Here is a 16,084-nt window from a genome sequence, read left to right as displayed (position 1 = left end):
TGGATGGGCTTGCTATTATTCTGTAAATAGTACAAATTAGAAAAATCGAGAAAGAAATCCAAGATCATTACCAGTTACTCTATATTTCCACATTAAACAGTTAGTTCAAAATAAAAAAATGATTGTACAGTGATTATAAAGGTATAGAAGTGCAACTGGATTATTAATAGTTTAGTTTAATTCCATGTGCTACTTGGAGTTTTAATTTCTGTTTAAAATCTACCAGTTGTAAAGGCATTTGAAAACTTCTGGAATCTGTCACAAAGAAACACACAGTATTCAAATTTCTGGAATTTATTTTAAAGTGGGATTTGTTGTGATTTCTGCCCCTCTTTCTCTGCCTGTCTGTCTGACTACATATGTACACACGTGTAAAATAAACTGTTCAAAAACAAAATTAATAACACTTATTTTCTAATCATCTATAAGCAGAGGCAGATTGACAATTAACAGATTTGGTGATATTGGCTATTGTCCATGAATATTGGAGGAGATAATTTTTTTTTTTTTTTGAGACAGAGTCTCACTCTGTTGCCCAGGCTAGAGTGCCGTGGCATCAGCCTAGCTCACAGCAACCTCAAACTCCTGGGCTCAAGTAATCCTCCTGCCTTAGCCTCCCGAGTAGCTGAGACTACAGGCATGTGCCACCATGCCCAGCTAATTTTTTCTGTATATATTTTTAGTTGTCCATATAATTTATTTCTGTTTTTAGTAGAGACGGGGTCTCGCTCTTGCTCAGGCTGGTCTTGAACTCCTGAGCTCAAATGATCCACCCGCCTTGGCCTCCCAGAGTAGAGGAGATAAATTTTGATGCACTCATTGACAAGTTTGAAGAAGTCAGGCCTTGAACACACACATGGCAATGTAAGTTATTACTATGATAGTAATATATTGATATAAGATTTCTTTTTCTCTTATTAAAATATATTATTTTAATTTAAAGACGTGGAAACAACCCAGTGTCCATCAATACATGAGTGGATTAATAAAATGTGGTATATATATATATACACAATTGAGTTGTACTCAGCCACAAAAAACAATGGTGATCCAGCGCCTCTTGTATTATCCTAGATAGAGCTGGAGCCAATTCTACTAAGTGAACTATCACAAGAATGGAAAAACAAGCACCACATGTACTCACCATCAAATTGGTATTAACTGACATAACTGACCAACACTTAAGTGCACATATAGTAGTAATGTTCATCGGGTGTCAGGCAGATGGGAGGGGGGAGGAGGGGATTAGGTATGGTGTGCACCATCTGGGGGATGGACAGGCTTGAATCTCTGACTTGAGTGGGGCAAAGGCAATATACGTAACCTAAACATTTGTACCCCCATAATATGCTGAAACAAAAAACATTAAAACAAAATGAAAAAGGAGACATTACAACTGATACCACAGAAATACAATATATCATCCATGACTATTATAAACAGAGTTTTAAATGAAAACAATTGCCAAGGTTAATGAGAGCTAATGGAGTCTACCAGTGCTAATGAACACTTCTGTTTTTGTTTTAAAGCTTGCATAATTTAATTTGAATAGTCAAGGCGACTGTTTTCCTTTGCTTGTTATTGTGTCAAGGACCATAAATGTATTACTAATTAATTCAGGTAAATATATAAATAATCTAAAAAAAATAAAAAATAAAAGATTAAAAGTACAAATCAATTTTTCCTTTTTTGAATTATAATAGTTAATTTTTTATTTGTTTATACTGACAGGATTATAACATACATAAAATTTCAATAAAATAAAATTTTCATTAAGCTTCTTTTCTGCCCATCATTACTTACTTCATTACCTGAACATATAATACATTTGATAAAAAATGTTCAGCTCTTGGTCTTAAATATACAAGGTGCATCCCTGCAACATATATTTTCTTGATGTATTTGGCATCAGCAATCAAAAGAAAACACTCTGCCTAATGAAAAACAAACATCAAGGAAACAACTGCAAATTGCTTCCTCTCACTCAGCATCTTTGGGAACCTGCAATGTCATTTCCTGGTCCTTGTTCTAAATCCAATACAGTGAATTTTGGTCTGTTTAAAAGTCAAATAAATAGCACTCCCTTGTTCTGTTTCAATAACATTTTCTATGTGTCATCTTGTCTTCATTAAATCATTCTATCTGGTTATTTTTCTTGTCACCTAAATGGCTCAACACTGTGTTCGTGCCAATAGGATAAGTCTATTCTTTCCTCTTGTACTGTTTTCTTTGATATACCCAGATGCCTTTTTCCAAGTTAGTATATTTTCTAAATTAGCCATGTGCACACATTCATTATGTTATATGGAGATTAAAGATCAATTGGCAACTAATGCCCATATGAGATAAAAATAATAGTAAATTTATGAATTTTACTTCTGATTAACATCTTTTTCCTCAAAAGTACTTAAAAAAATTAAATCCTTCCTCTTTGATTAGAACTGCTTAACTGAAAAATATATTTGTCAAATCAGACTTTCCGGTATCAAATAGTGAAAACCAAATAGAAAAACACAAACAATGTCATTCAGTTTCTGTATTTTAGTCTAAATTAAACAGAAATTAGTTAACTCATAATTATTTACCCTAATGGAGGGGCCATACATTTAAATAATTCAAATTGGCTAATAATGTAAAAATAATTTATGTGGTCAAAATATTAATAGTTTTGTATGTGAGTTTTAAGATAAATATGTTTCATAGTCTGTATATCTGCTTTATACTTAACACAGACAAATTATATAAGTCAGCAACAAGTATCAAAATATAAAAATTCTCCTTGAGTCTAGAATAAACAATGTTTTTATAAATCAAAACCCTCTCCTTCCAAAAACTTTAAGTGCAGTATTTTGAAATCTGAAAAGAATCAGTTTGGGTTTGTCTATATGTGTTTTATCCTTTGAAAATTAACTTGATGCACAGAGCCCAGTGGAAGGTAGAGAGTGTTCAAGTATTCATTGTAATGACACAATTATGTCTCCCAGTAGATATCAGATTCACCCCATTCCTCCATGTAGCAGTTTCCTGGGAACTACCTCTTCTCTGAAAACAAAGGGAATAATTTTATTACATATATATATATATATATATATATATACACGTGTATATATATACACACACACACACACACACACACACACACACACACACACACATATTGCATCACTGCCCTCCCTCATGCTCATCCCGGCTTAGCACTTATTTCTAGGTGAGTCACTGAGGTTCGGATGTGTGAAGTAACTTACTCAAAGTCAAAATTAGTAAAAGGCAAGAGAGTAGCAACTCCCAAATATACCTGATCTCTAGCATCTTTCCTTTACCCCAAATTTTGATGATCCCCAAAAACCAAAGATGCCGGCCAAGTTAGCTCCTGCAGGATTACTGCCCCTGAACAAACAGCGTTCCTTTATAAATATTTGCTTTGATTGTACTGGAGAATAAATTTTCAAGTTTGGAGAAATGCATGTAGGAACTGTCTTCTGCTCAAAGAAACAGTCTTTGCATGCTATGGCTTTCTCATTTTATGTTGACATACCATGGATTTCATGAAGTATGTTACTTTTGGTTTTCTTTGAGTCTTTCTAAGGTAGCAGCTACCTGCTTTGATCTTTTAGTTATATGAATTTTTCTGACAGTGATTTCTTAAATAACATGCAATTTCAGCCCAAATTGAATCCTAGGGCTGAAAGATGTCCTAAGGAAAAAGGCAGAAAAAATTAAGAACAGAGACTACCTACTAGCAACTACACATTAGCTTCCTGATGTCATAAGACATGTTTTCATATATTTTAGTCATTTCAACTTTCACACGAACTCTGCAACGTATATATTGCTCCTATTTTACAAAAAAAGTAACTAAAACTCAGAGATATACAACAACTTGCCTATGGTAAGACAGCCACAAAAATAGAGTTGGGACCCCGTTGTGACAGATTCAAAAAGCTATTCCCAATCCTTATATGATCCTGATTCATGTATATTTTCATTTTGGATATGTTATGTCCAAACCCAACTGATGCAAAGACCTGTGGTAACAGAGTAGTCGCCAAACCAGCACTCATCTGGGACCTGCCTCAGCGCCATCACCTTCCCTTCGCAGCCCCAAGCCAGGGCATTTCTGTCTTAGAATAGTCAAATTTACAACTTTGACATCAGAATTGGTGATTAGCTCTGACTCACTCCAACCCACTCCCTTGCTTAGCACTTTCCTGAAGGCCATTGTATTCTGGAAATAAAACTCACTCTCAGCAAGGTGCAATACATGTTTCTCTCATACTTTGCCTGAGCAGCACACTAGCCAGGGTTGGCCTTGTGCATGTGCAACCAGAGCAGTCAGACAGGGCCCCACACCCAGAGGGGTCTCACGCTTGGGGTTTAATGCTCTGCAGTTGCTGTATTGAAATTCTTAATAAATTATCTTTGAATTTGTGTTTTGGAAGTGAATTCAAATTGGACATGGAGCATGTTTTAGGAGCTTGGAGACTTAGCTCAAGGGTACCCCTTTTCTGGTAGTCTCACTACCTACCTTCCTCCCTGAGATGGGTTTTCCACTGCCTGTTTCATTGCTCCCTGCCACTTTGGGTCCCATTCAACCTGCCCTTCCTCATGCCATCCAGTAACCAATTCTGCCCTGTAGCCCTGGCAGGTCCCTAGGCATGGTATAGAGTCAAGATTAGATAAGTGAGGTCTCAGGCTGAGTCATGGGGGTGCCTTCCCTGTCTTGGGCTGGCCATGCTGATCACCAAGCAATCTCTTGGGTGTGGGTATGACCTATCTCCCATGGGTTAGGGCAGGTGGACCCACAGGAAAGGAAGATGCTTGGCTCTACTTCCCCAAACTAGCTGGTGGAAAGGGGAATCTGCCAGTTGGTCATGCATACATGCAGATTCACAGGGCAGGGCTGGGCAGCCTGTGAGTGGCTGCATGCACCCAAGAGTATCTCATGCCTGAAGGAAGACAGCATTAAATACACACTCATACACACACACACACACAAAATATCATGACAGATTAAGAAATTTTTTTTAAAGTTTTATATTTTTGAACAAAAGGCAGTCCCTATACTTTTATTTTGCACTGGGTACTGTAAATAGTGTAGCCAGCCCTGACACTGGTATAAAGGGATTGGGTTTCTCTGTAGTAAGTAAATCAGTGAGCACACCTGAGCCAGTTTGCTATCTTTCTCCTGTTCCTTTGCCTGATGAAATCCTGGGGAAAAAAAACTGATCCTTCTGTAGCTCTATAGTGCATTTGCTTTTTCAACTGTACAGCAAATGTGCTTTTTATATTAAAAGTTATGTCCTACATTATGAGTTCTTAAAAGGAGACAGCCACACTTTCTTTTTTCTTTCTTTTTAAAAAAAATTTTGAGTATATATATATATAACCCTTGCTCTAAAAATAAAATGTAATAAAATGAATGTTGTATATTGGGCTTCTGAAACCTGAATAAGGAAATGCTATTTAGTTCTACCTTTCTTCCAGCTTACATACTCAAAATAAGTCTTCTATAAGCAATCTAAACAAACAATAGTAATTTTCCCAGAAATGGACTCAGTTGTAGCATTATGCAGATTTGAAACCAGTATTCTCTCGTTTGAATTTAACTATGGGGTAGTCAGATGACCCATTCAGTCCATAACCAGTCACTGGGTGTCTACTGTATGTCTATTTCATACTCGGTGCAAAGAAAAGGAAAATGTCATAAACTTACACTTACTGTAAATCTTCTGTTTTCCAGACAGTTTATGCACTTGCAGTCATTTCATCCTTATGACAAATTAAGAGGTAGATATGTTTGGCCTTCCTCTCCAAACAAAGGCATCAAGTTTTAATTCGTTTAGGTAAAAAGTCCGTTTTCAGCTAGAAAGTGGGAAGTTCATTCAATGGTGGTGTTAATGAGAAACCTATCATTTACAGTGACTGCATTTTTTTTATCTTTATATGGAGACTCTAGGTTGTGGTTGACTTATCACCGCTTCACTCCCATGTATAGTCTGTACTCCTGGCAAGAGGAGCAGACTACAGCTCAGCACGTTTCCATGGTTATCTTGAAAATAAATGATGATGCTGAAAGTGCACGTCTCAGTGTTTTTCTCAGCAACTCGTAATCGAAGCCCTTCCTGTTTGTATTAGAGTTTGTCAATTGGAGGGCATCTTTTCTAACATCTAGGCATAAACAGTCATTGAGAACACATTTTCAGTTAGGAAAGAACTGGCTGTGTTTGTCCTAGAGAAGGACAAAGATGTTTTTCATTAACCTAACACCTAGCCACCCCAGTGTTTGTCCATGCTATATCTTGGCTGGAAAAATAACATTTTGCCCATATCCAGGTTTGACTTCTCAAGAGAGTTTCGTGTACCCACTTCCTTAACAAGTGTGGCTGATGTGTTTTCCCTCAGAAACTACTTAGTATTTTACCGAGCCTTTGAGGAGGAAATCTTGTAATGCTAATTAGTTAATTTACAAACATTAATTAACCAATTCTCATAAGAGATATGGATAAAAATTAGGCTACTCTATGCTACTTTAGCAATGGGAAAGTTCTAGTTAAAGAACTCACTGTATCAAGGTCATATTCTGTGTCAAAGAACTAGGAAGGAGAGATAAAAGAAAAAAAAACTTGGCTGATGTCTCCACTGAGTGCAAATCCATCTCCTGTTAGATTCCAAGTAGAGGTCTTACTTTGTGCTTATCTTTCCTTTATTCAAATCCATGTAACTCCATCCTGAAGCTGCCCCTTATGTCCCAACTCCCATGGGACACCCCCTTTATCCAGTAAGTTTTCTTCTGTATCACTCACTCTGGTTTGCAAGTGCTATTTAATTATGAAATATATACATTTGTTATTTTCCAATACATATCTTTAGGAGGACAGAGAGAATGGCCACCGTGGATTGGGAACTCCTACATCCTGTATACACAATAGGAAAAATATTTAACAATTTCCAATTTGATTTCATAGACTTTGTATTATATTGTTTTCACTAAATATGGGAACTAATTTTTATTACTCCACCATATACATGTAGATATTGAGGCTAAAATGCTTCCTAGGATTATATAAATGTGACAGAGTATGTTATCAACTCTCATCAATCTTAGGCAAAACGTAGGAATGTTATTATGACCCCAGTTTACAGATGAGAAAACCTAAACTCAGAAGGAGATAATCCATGCTCAAAATGAAAAATCAAGTTACAGAGAAAGACTATGGTAGTATAAGAGAGAGAAGACACAAGCAATTAACTGCAAAAGGGAGCCCTGTGGAAAACAGGTTTATGTGCCAGGGACAGCTGTCTTCTATGTGGGGGAATGAGCCTCAGAGCAGCTCACCAGGACCCCCCTGGACCTGTAAGCTGCTGCTTTTAGAAATAAAAGTATAAGCTTGCACTTAGGAGCTGCAGGTTGCATGATAAATAATATGGCAGATGTAATGGGAGAAGAGAGATGGGAAGGGGGCTGATAGTGTCCCATAGATAGAAGAGTAGGAGCCTGAATTTGAGGCCAATTCTCTCTGATCTCAAACTCATGTACTTGAACATCTTGCTCTTAAACCTTTAACACTGACTTCCCAGCTGGACAAAAATGATTAATCCAGCTTCATGATTATATAGTGGCCAAAGAAGATGGAGTCTAAGCTGGAGAAATTGAAGCCCAGAGGGGTCAACTTGCAGAGTCACAAGACTAGTACAGGTGTTAGGAAGTAGAATGGGGAGGGAAAAGACTGGCTGGGGGTTGAAGAGTGAGAATAAAAGAGAGATCAGAATGAAAAGGGAGAAAGAGAAGAGAGAATGAGAATGAATCACATCATAACATCTTAGAGCTAAAACAGACACAACTCCAACTAGAACAAGCTATCCTATCACTGAATCTGAAAGGTTCATTGATTGGTTAAGATCTTACAAGTAATTTGAGTATAACTAGACTAGAATCCAGTTGCTTTGATGCTTAAGGATAAATGTAAGCAAGTGGAAAACAACAAAATATAGCAGAGTTTGAAAATGCATGATGGGTTTTGTAACGATTCCTGTTAAAATGTGACTGTAGGCTAGGGGGGAATCCAGAGAATGACTATGTTTAAAAGTAAGGTGAAAATAGCTTTAATTATTTCCACTGTGAAATGATTTGCAAGTGATTTACCAGACCTTGAAGCACAATGCAAACACTTCTCTTCCAATGTGGTGATATATTATTCCATATGGTAGATTTTTATTTTTCTCTACTAGTAATAGCTTTTGGATTTAAGAAAGAAGTTTGGTCTTTACAAAGAAATTATTCTAACATTAATAAATCCTTACTGCAAGGGGGTGAGGGTGGAGAAAAGCCATTTTCACCCTCATCTTCCCAGTTTTTTAATGAAAAATGACTAGTCTTATGTAAAAATAGTTTTTTTAAAAAACTTTGGTCAGGTCATTCATTTTCCCAAACCTTTCTATCATGCCATCATTTAGTGGGCCATCAATCTCCTTCCTACCCTCTTTTTGGAGATGTTAATATACACCTCTCAAAACTATGGAAAAGCCAGAGGTTTCTTTAAAGTGAAAGATAATAGATACCTCAAAGGATTGACAGAAGTGTTTAAAATTGTTTAAAAATGTTACAAAAAAACGAATGAAGAAAACCAGCATAGTACCTGGCACACAGTAAACTTTTCCTTATGTGAAAATTCTTACTCTGTTTTCTCATGCCTAATTAAGCTCAGCCCCAACTTTTCCTGTGCATGTTCTAATATATACCAGTTTGGTTCTTTAGGAAGTCTATCAAGTAATCTATAATGCATTACAATTTATAGTCAAAGTTAAATGACAGATTTGATTTAAAAAGAAGCCAGTTAATTTAGTAAGTTACCTATTTTGTTAAGTTCAAATTAATAATGGTTCTAAGTGGTATTGAATCTGATTTTCATAAATGATTATGTCCAATGCTACCTGTATCTAAAACACCATAGGTTGTGTCTACCAGGAAAGCAACCCATGTGTAAGGCTTGATGTACTGACAATTTCTTTGATTATTTTAGATATCATTCAATACAGTAGAATTATTTGGTAATATGGCTTGTTTACCCAAGAAAATCTTTTGGCTACTCGTTGGTCAATCCTAGGTTCTCAGGGTGCAGAAAGAAATAAGGAAATGTTACTGACTTTTATTTGCTCATACTTTTTGTTTTATGGATTTTATTGGGTGGCTAGGGGGGTAGTGTGGATTGTCATTTTTACACAGAGTCAAAGGTATCTCCATCAAAAACATAAACCATAATTCAAGATTGATATTATCTTTATATACATATTATAAAGAAACAATGAAAATTAGAGCTATATAAAACTCAGACATTCATGTGGATCATTTTATTTACTAATTCTTATGTAGGATATTCAGCAAATATTTATTAAGAGCTTGTACTTTTCAAATATGTAATGAAAATGCATAAGAATAAATATGTAAATACCTATTATAAGTAAGGTCCTTAAAATGTGGCAATTAATCTCTGCAAGAATCAAAAGAAACTAAATGGAAAATGTGCCCTGTTTAACTGATTATTCAATATACAATGGTCTTTGGCTTACAGAAAAGAAGAGAAATCTCAAAAATAAAATGTTAGAAAGGATGAGAGTGGTTTTCTAAAATAAGAAATATGCTGAATGAGTGTAGGCATTTTTTTTTCCTTTAGAACATTTATTGAGCACTTCCTATATGCAAAATAATATAGGCTCTGGGGAAATGGAGATGAATGATACACAGAATTCACATATTACTGGAAAAGGATTGCAGGTAAAAAAACAATGACAGTGCAATGCTACACACAATTAAAGAAACAAGGAGAGATAAGGGTACCTAATCCAGGTAAATTTGGTGATTGACAAGACTTGAGCAAGTCTTAAAGAACTGAAGCATAGTTCCAGAGGCAAGTGGCTATGGCCTTATACGAAAATGTGGGCAACTCCCAACAGTGGGAGCACAAGTATTCATGGGAAAGTGGTCATATGTGAACCTGAAATACATTAGATCCCGGTTCATAGAGGAATTGATAAACCCTAAAGATTTTAAGCTTCCTACTGAATACAATGGGATGTCACTACATAATTTTAAGTAAAAAGGTCATATGTTCCAATTTGATCTAATTTATATTAGAGAAGTTTCATTTTGAGCCCAAGGCCAGCTTAGTTCCGGATTCTAAAAGCTCTCAGAAGGTTTCATAGCAATTGTGTTTTTCTTACAGTGTGACATTATTCCTATCTCTTCTTCCTACAATATTTAGTCTTGAATCATCTTAGAAATAAATAGGCACATAGTCTTTCCTAGTTAGTCTTGGAGCACTGTTTAGAGGAAGTGTGTGGGTGTGTAAAGAGGCCAAGTTGCCAACAAAGATGTTCATATTCTGGAGTCGAGGAGCTGTGTGGGCAGGTCTCAGACAGCAGACAGATGTCCTAGCGCCCTAGCAGACACAAGGGCTGAGGAGCAGAGTTAAGGCTTCATCCCTTCTGAAGAGAGCAAATGTTTTTTGATACATCTGTGTGGAGCTAAATCCATCAATCAGTGCTACTTCCTCTCATTTGCTATCCAGTACACTTCAAATTAACTAGAGAAGAATAAAGGAAGATGCAAGAGAGAAACAGAGTGAAAACAAAAATTTTAAGGAATATTTTACCCAAACCATGAGTTTTTAAAAAGTTATGCAATCCACCAAAGATATTAAATTTTAAGAGAGTGATCCACATTTTCCTTTGATCTAACATAGGTAAGATATTTTAGATCATCCACTTAACTGTTGGGACAGCCCAAAGTATGGATGGAGAAAATATAAGTATGTTTAAGTGACCTGGGGTTATGACTTAATAGACATAATTTTTCTAAAATATGTAACATGTTCAGCTTTTGGTTAATTATTAGACTCAATTAAAAAAAAGTGCAGTGATACCTTTTAAAGCATAAAGAAAACCACTATTAGCATTTTAGTGTGTGTCCTTATTAAGGTAATGTGGTTATCTCTGTGGGATAAAGTTGAAGGATAAAGTGGCTTAGTCTCCTGCATTCTTTGCTTTGACCTGGTTTGATCTGAACCTAAGATAACAAGAGCCAGATGACTTCCTGGGTTAAGAACAGCTATCCTCACTACAAGCCTGCAAAGAAAGTGTTATTCACACCTTTTTTTTAACAGATGAAAAAACCTGAAATTCCAAGAGATTACATCATTTTGCCAAGGTCATAGCCAAATAAACTTGAGAAACATCTTTCTTCTTCATGCATTGGTCTATCTGCTGGAAAAATTTAAATGTTTTCCATTATGCAGCACAGCCTTTATATATGTATCAAGAATTTTTTTTTTCCCTGACTTGACCAAATCCTGGATGCTTCCTTTTTCCCTTTCTATCTAGTAAAATGAAGAGCTCATTCCTCCTCCTCATCCAAATTTGCATATTCTAAAAGAGTTGTTGAGTCTTCTTTGAGTCATTTATAATTTGTTTTTCTTTTTGGACCAGACCGAGGGCTAAATAGGAAAAAAATTTGTCTCAGCATAGCTCCACGTCTGTTTCGAATCATCCTATCTTTTGATATGACACACTAACCATTTTTCAACCCTTTGATTGATATTCATTTCATGTAGCACCTTTCTTGACTAAAGGTATTAAGGCCCATATACCAGATACAGAAAATCTTAAAAACAAAAACAACAACAACAACAAACTATTTTCCATTCTGACTTTCCTTCTGCCAACTGAAGCCCACCTGTGGATAATGATTTCATGAATTAACCAGACTTCAGGGCCCTTGGAGGCAAATACATACTATCCTGTTGAGAATTGAGTTTTCTCAGTTAGAAACTGATCAGCTTCAGCAGCTCATGACTGTAGCTTTAACCTAAGAGAGAGGGACCAGTAGGGGAAAAGGGTAATTAAAATCAATTTGGAAACATATCAGCAGAATGGATTATAAAGCAACAAAAGTAAAAATAAATAACCTAAGGAAACATTTTTAAAAATTAGCAATTAAAGACTTGGTAGAAGCTTCTTTAATTATAATACTTAAAAAGGAAAAGATGGGTATCCTGATCAAATGGAATTGCAAACAAACTTGTACGTCAATGATACCAGCTTACTCATTGTTATTTATTGAGGGTGTACATTCCGACTCAGCAATGTTCCACAGAATATACTTTCAGGAGGATTGATTTAATGGAAGGTAACACAGGACTAGGTGTTATGTCAGAACAGTATTTTGGTACTAATATGCTGTGTAAATATGGACCAGTGTTGCTTGCTCCTCTCTAAAAAGGAATTGACATAGAGAAGTGGTCCTTAAAATGTGGACCCCAGACCATCATCGTAATCATCATCGCTTTAGGACTTGTTACCGATGCAATTATTGGTTTCCATTCAGACATATTGAACCAGAAAATTTGGGTGTGGGGGCTAGCAATCTGTATTTTAACAAGACCCACTATATATATCTGATGCACACTAAAGTTAGAGTACCAATGAACTAGATTATCTGTAAATATCCTCTGGTTTTATAAATTATTTTCAAAGGGTTAACTCATGGTCAACTAACTGCAGGTACTCTTCTATTACCTATGTAACACACAAGGAATACAACCAGGACACTGACTGTGAGAAAGAATCGGGGACTGAATATTAAGAAATCAGATATATTAAGAAAGCTACTAAGACTTTAGGCTTCATACTTAGATGTGTATTTATTAGGAGACATAAAAATAGGAGAGAAATAATCTTACAAAAATTCAAAGATTAACAAGATAGAACAATAAAATCACATTATCAAAGCAATGAGAACAATCACAGACTTTTAGGATATTGGGACAGAACTGAGAAGAAACCTAACAATTTGTTTATTCTAACTGCCTCATAAGAAATTTTGTTCATAAGAAATCTGAAGCACAGATAAGAGAAGTAAATTATCTCAAGATAATATTTTATTTTGTGAGAAAATAAAAACATGCTGAATCTTTAAGAAGTAGGTGATTTAAAATATTTGTTGAACTATATCAAGTGGATTTGTTGAGTAGACGTTAAGACAAATCAGTTTCTATATATGGATTACTCTGTGAACTTCACTAAGCAATTTGGACATAGCTTTAAAACATTCATGTAGGAATCCATTTACTATATCACTGTCTAGAGACATTTTTGGAACTTCTAGGATTAATTTTGAACTGAAAATTATCTGGAAATGAGTCATGTTCAGTCTATTTCATCATATGTTGATTTCTCATTATACCATGAATCAGAAAGTTGGTCTCAGATCTTTACTCAGGGCTGAGTCTTATGTAACCTGAGCTAAAGCTGACAGCGGGGCTGCTTTCTTGCATGAAAACAATGCAAAACAAAACAAAGTAAATCATACAAAAACACAGTTTTCCAATGATTAAAGAAGCACTTCTATATGAAGCTCCATTGAATTTCTCATAAAACATTATTGAAAGACTTGATGCAATTAAACTGTACCACGTTGGTATGGTGATGAAATATACTTAAAAATAAATCAGCGTTTTTCAATTTTTCAATCATTAAATTGAACAGCTTAGACGCTATATGATTTAACAAAGTCAGTGATCTCTCTAGTATATGTCAGTTTTCTTTTAATTCATTCAGAATACATTTTGCACTTACTATGTGTCTGCTCAATGTGCTACACCTTGAGAATCTAAAGATGGATAAGAAGATATTTGTGTCTCAAGGAATTCATAGTCCAAGAAATCAGAAAAACATAATCTGATCCTTGTGATGAAATTACCTTTTTTAAAAACTAAGCACATACAGGTTCCTCAATTAATTTTAATGACCAAGATCGTGATAAATGAATTCCAAATTTCCAAGGTAATCTAAATTATGAATAGTTATAGCAAACATTATATATTTAAGCAAACCATAGGTAAGATTCAGGGTCAATTAATGTTTGATTTTTCTGATATTTCAGGCAGAGAATTAATTATATTAACATACTATTTTATTTCTTCTTTAGAGCAAACTTATGAGAATAGAAAACCGGAACCTTTAGTGGCTTTCCAAAATCACACGTCAAGTCAATGAGGGATCCAGGATTCATAGCCAGGTCAAACTCTGAGTACAAAGTTTTTTCTACTCAATGAGAACTATTTGCATTTTAGGGAAAAAAAAAGAAACCAAGAAATAGGGAAAGTGTGATGAAGAGAGAAAGACTGAGAAAGATATTGTAGGTAGAAAATCCTTTATATATTCATATTCATTCATTCATATTTTCATACAACAAACAAGTTATTAAGTCAATTTCATAACCCAATAAATATGTGTCAACCTAGACATCACCACATTTTTTAGCCAATCTAGAGATGTAAAAACTGGAAAATTTTTATTCCCCTCTATTACTTTTTCAGCCTCCAGTCATGTAGCTCTTCTCAAATATATTACATTTACTGTTTTATGCTAATTTTATTTTTAATAATATTTATTTTAAAAAATCACGACATAAAGAACAGGGTAGCCATAGGATGTAGTGTGCACCACTCTCCCCAGAACCAATTTTTAGAATCTGAATAAAGTTGGAATGTTATTATTATAACTTGCAATTGAGAAAAGATAGAATAATTTATCACTTGCACAGACTGGCTCTGAGTAACCATAATGATGAATTTTGTAACACCTCCTTGGAGGAGTCTTGTTCTTTGTCAGTTTCAAAATTATTCTTCCCTTAATGTCCCTTTCCCTATAGAGAATCCCTAGGAACACACACAGAGATTCACAACTTAAATAATAACATTTTCCTCTTTCCAATAAGAATAAATCCAATTATTTTTAATTGCAGGAAGATGATATATTTTGGGAAGATTGGCATCTTTGCCACTCTTGTAATTAATGTTGTCACAGTCCATTATTGCTCTGAGATACCTTTGGGTACCATGTCTCTCCCTGGCATAAAAACTCACTACAACTTCTTAGTATAGGATAGAAGTTTCTCCACATTTTTGCATTTCCCACCTATTGCAATATCATATCCTTGTTCTCCTTTACATTTGCCCTGCGTTCATCCTCTGCCTGTTCACAAAAAAGAAAAAAAAAAAAAAAAGAGGCAATTGTTCTCATATCTCTGCAAATACTGTTGTATTGGTACTAGGGCCTGGGATAACTTTTGTACATCCTTTCGACCTTGTGTATTTCTCCTTCAAAACTGAGGTCAGTGGTTACACCCATTGTGAAACCTTCTTCTGGTAGAATGATTATGGGCTACCATGGTGTCTTATGTTCATTGCTCTGTTACAGCACTCACTATACACTTTTTCTGATTTTTTTTTTCACTTGTCCAAGCTCCTGAATTCAGGACCATGCTGTAGTTATCTCTATAGTCCTAGCATTGCATGCAGAGTTGGAAGGCACAAGTCAATGTGATATGCTCTACAGAATAAAAGATTATATGAAACATAACAGGAAATAAGAAAAAAATAAATTCTGGCAAGCATGAGGCTGCTTTTTTTTTCAATTGAGATTAGTAAATTATATCTAATATTTAGGAAGTGCTTGCTATGTAAAAGCAGTGTCTTAAGTGCTATATATAAATGTGTACATACTCAATATCACACCAACTTCATAGAGAAGACTATCTCCATTTTACAAATCAGAAAACAGACACACACACACACACATTAAAAACTTAAGTAAATTATTTAAGATCATCCAGTTAGTGCATAGAAACATGATATGAATCAGGCGGTTAAATTAAAATACCGTATACTACTACCTCATACAGGCCCTAGGAAAAATGTGTAGGAATAGTATGCATTCACTCAGTCACACTTGCTATAATGTGATCTTTAATTTAGTTAGTAGCAAATAGTGTGCCAGGGATAGATCAAAAGACAAAGGAATATTTAGACTCTGGTCCTAGATCAATTACCAATTATCATTTAAGCTGTGGTCTTCTGTTTAGGATTTTTGTGACCTTTTATTTTAACTTCCCAGATCCCCAATTTCCCCATCTCTGAAAGGAAAATAATCATAGAACCAATCTCATTGGAATAGTTTGAAGATGAAAGTAGATAATGCTCATGAAGCACTAAGCACAGAATCTGCCACATAAAGGACCAAGTTAAAA

This window comes from Lemur catta, chromosome 7 (genome assembly GCF_020740605.2).
Source record: "Lemur catta isolate mLemCat1 chromosome 7, mLemCat1.pri, whole genome shotgun sequence".
NCBI lineage: Eukaryota > Metazoa > Chordata > Mammalia > Primates > Lemuridae > Lemur > Lemur catta.
The sequence above is the reverse complement of the archived record's forward strand: the minus strand, read 5'-3'. Positions refer to the sequence as shown.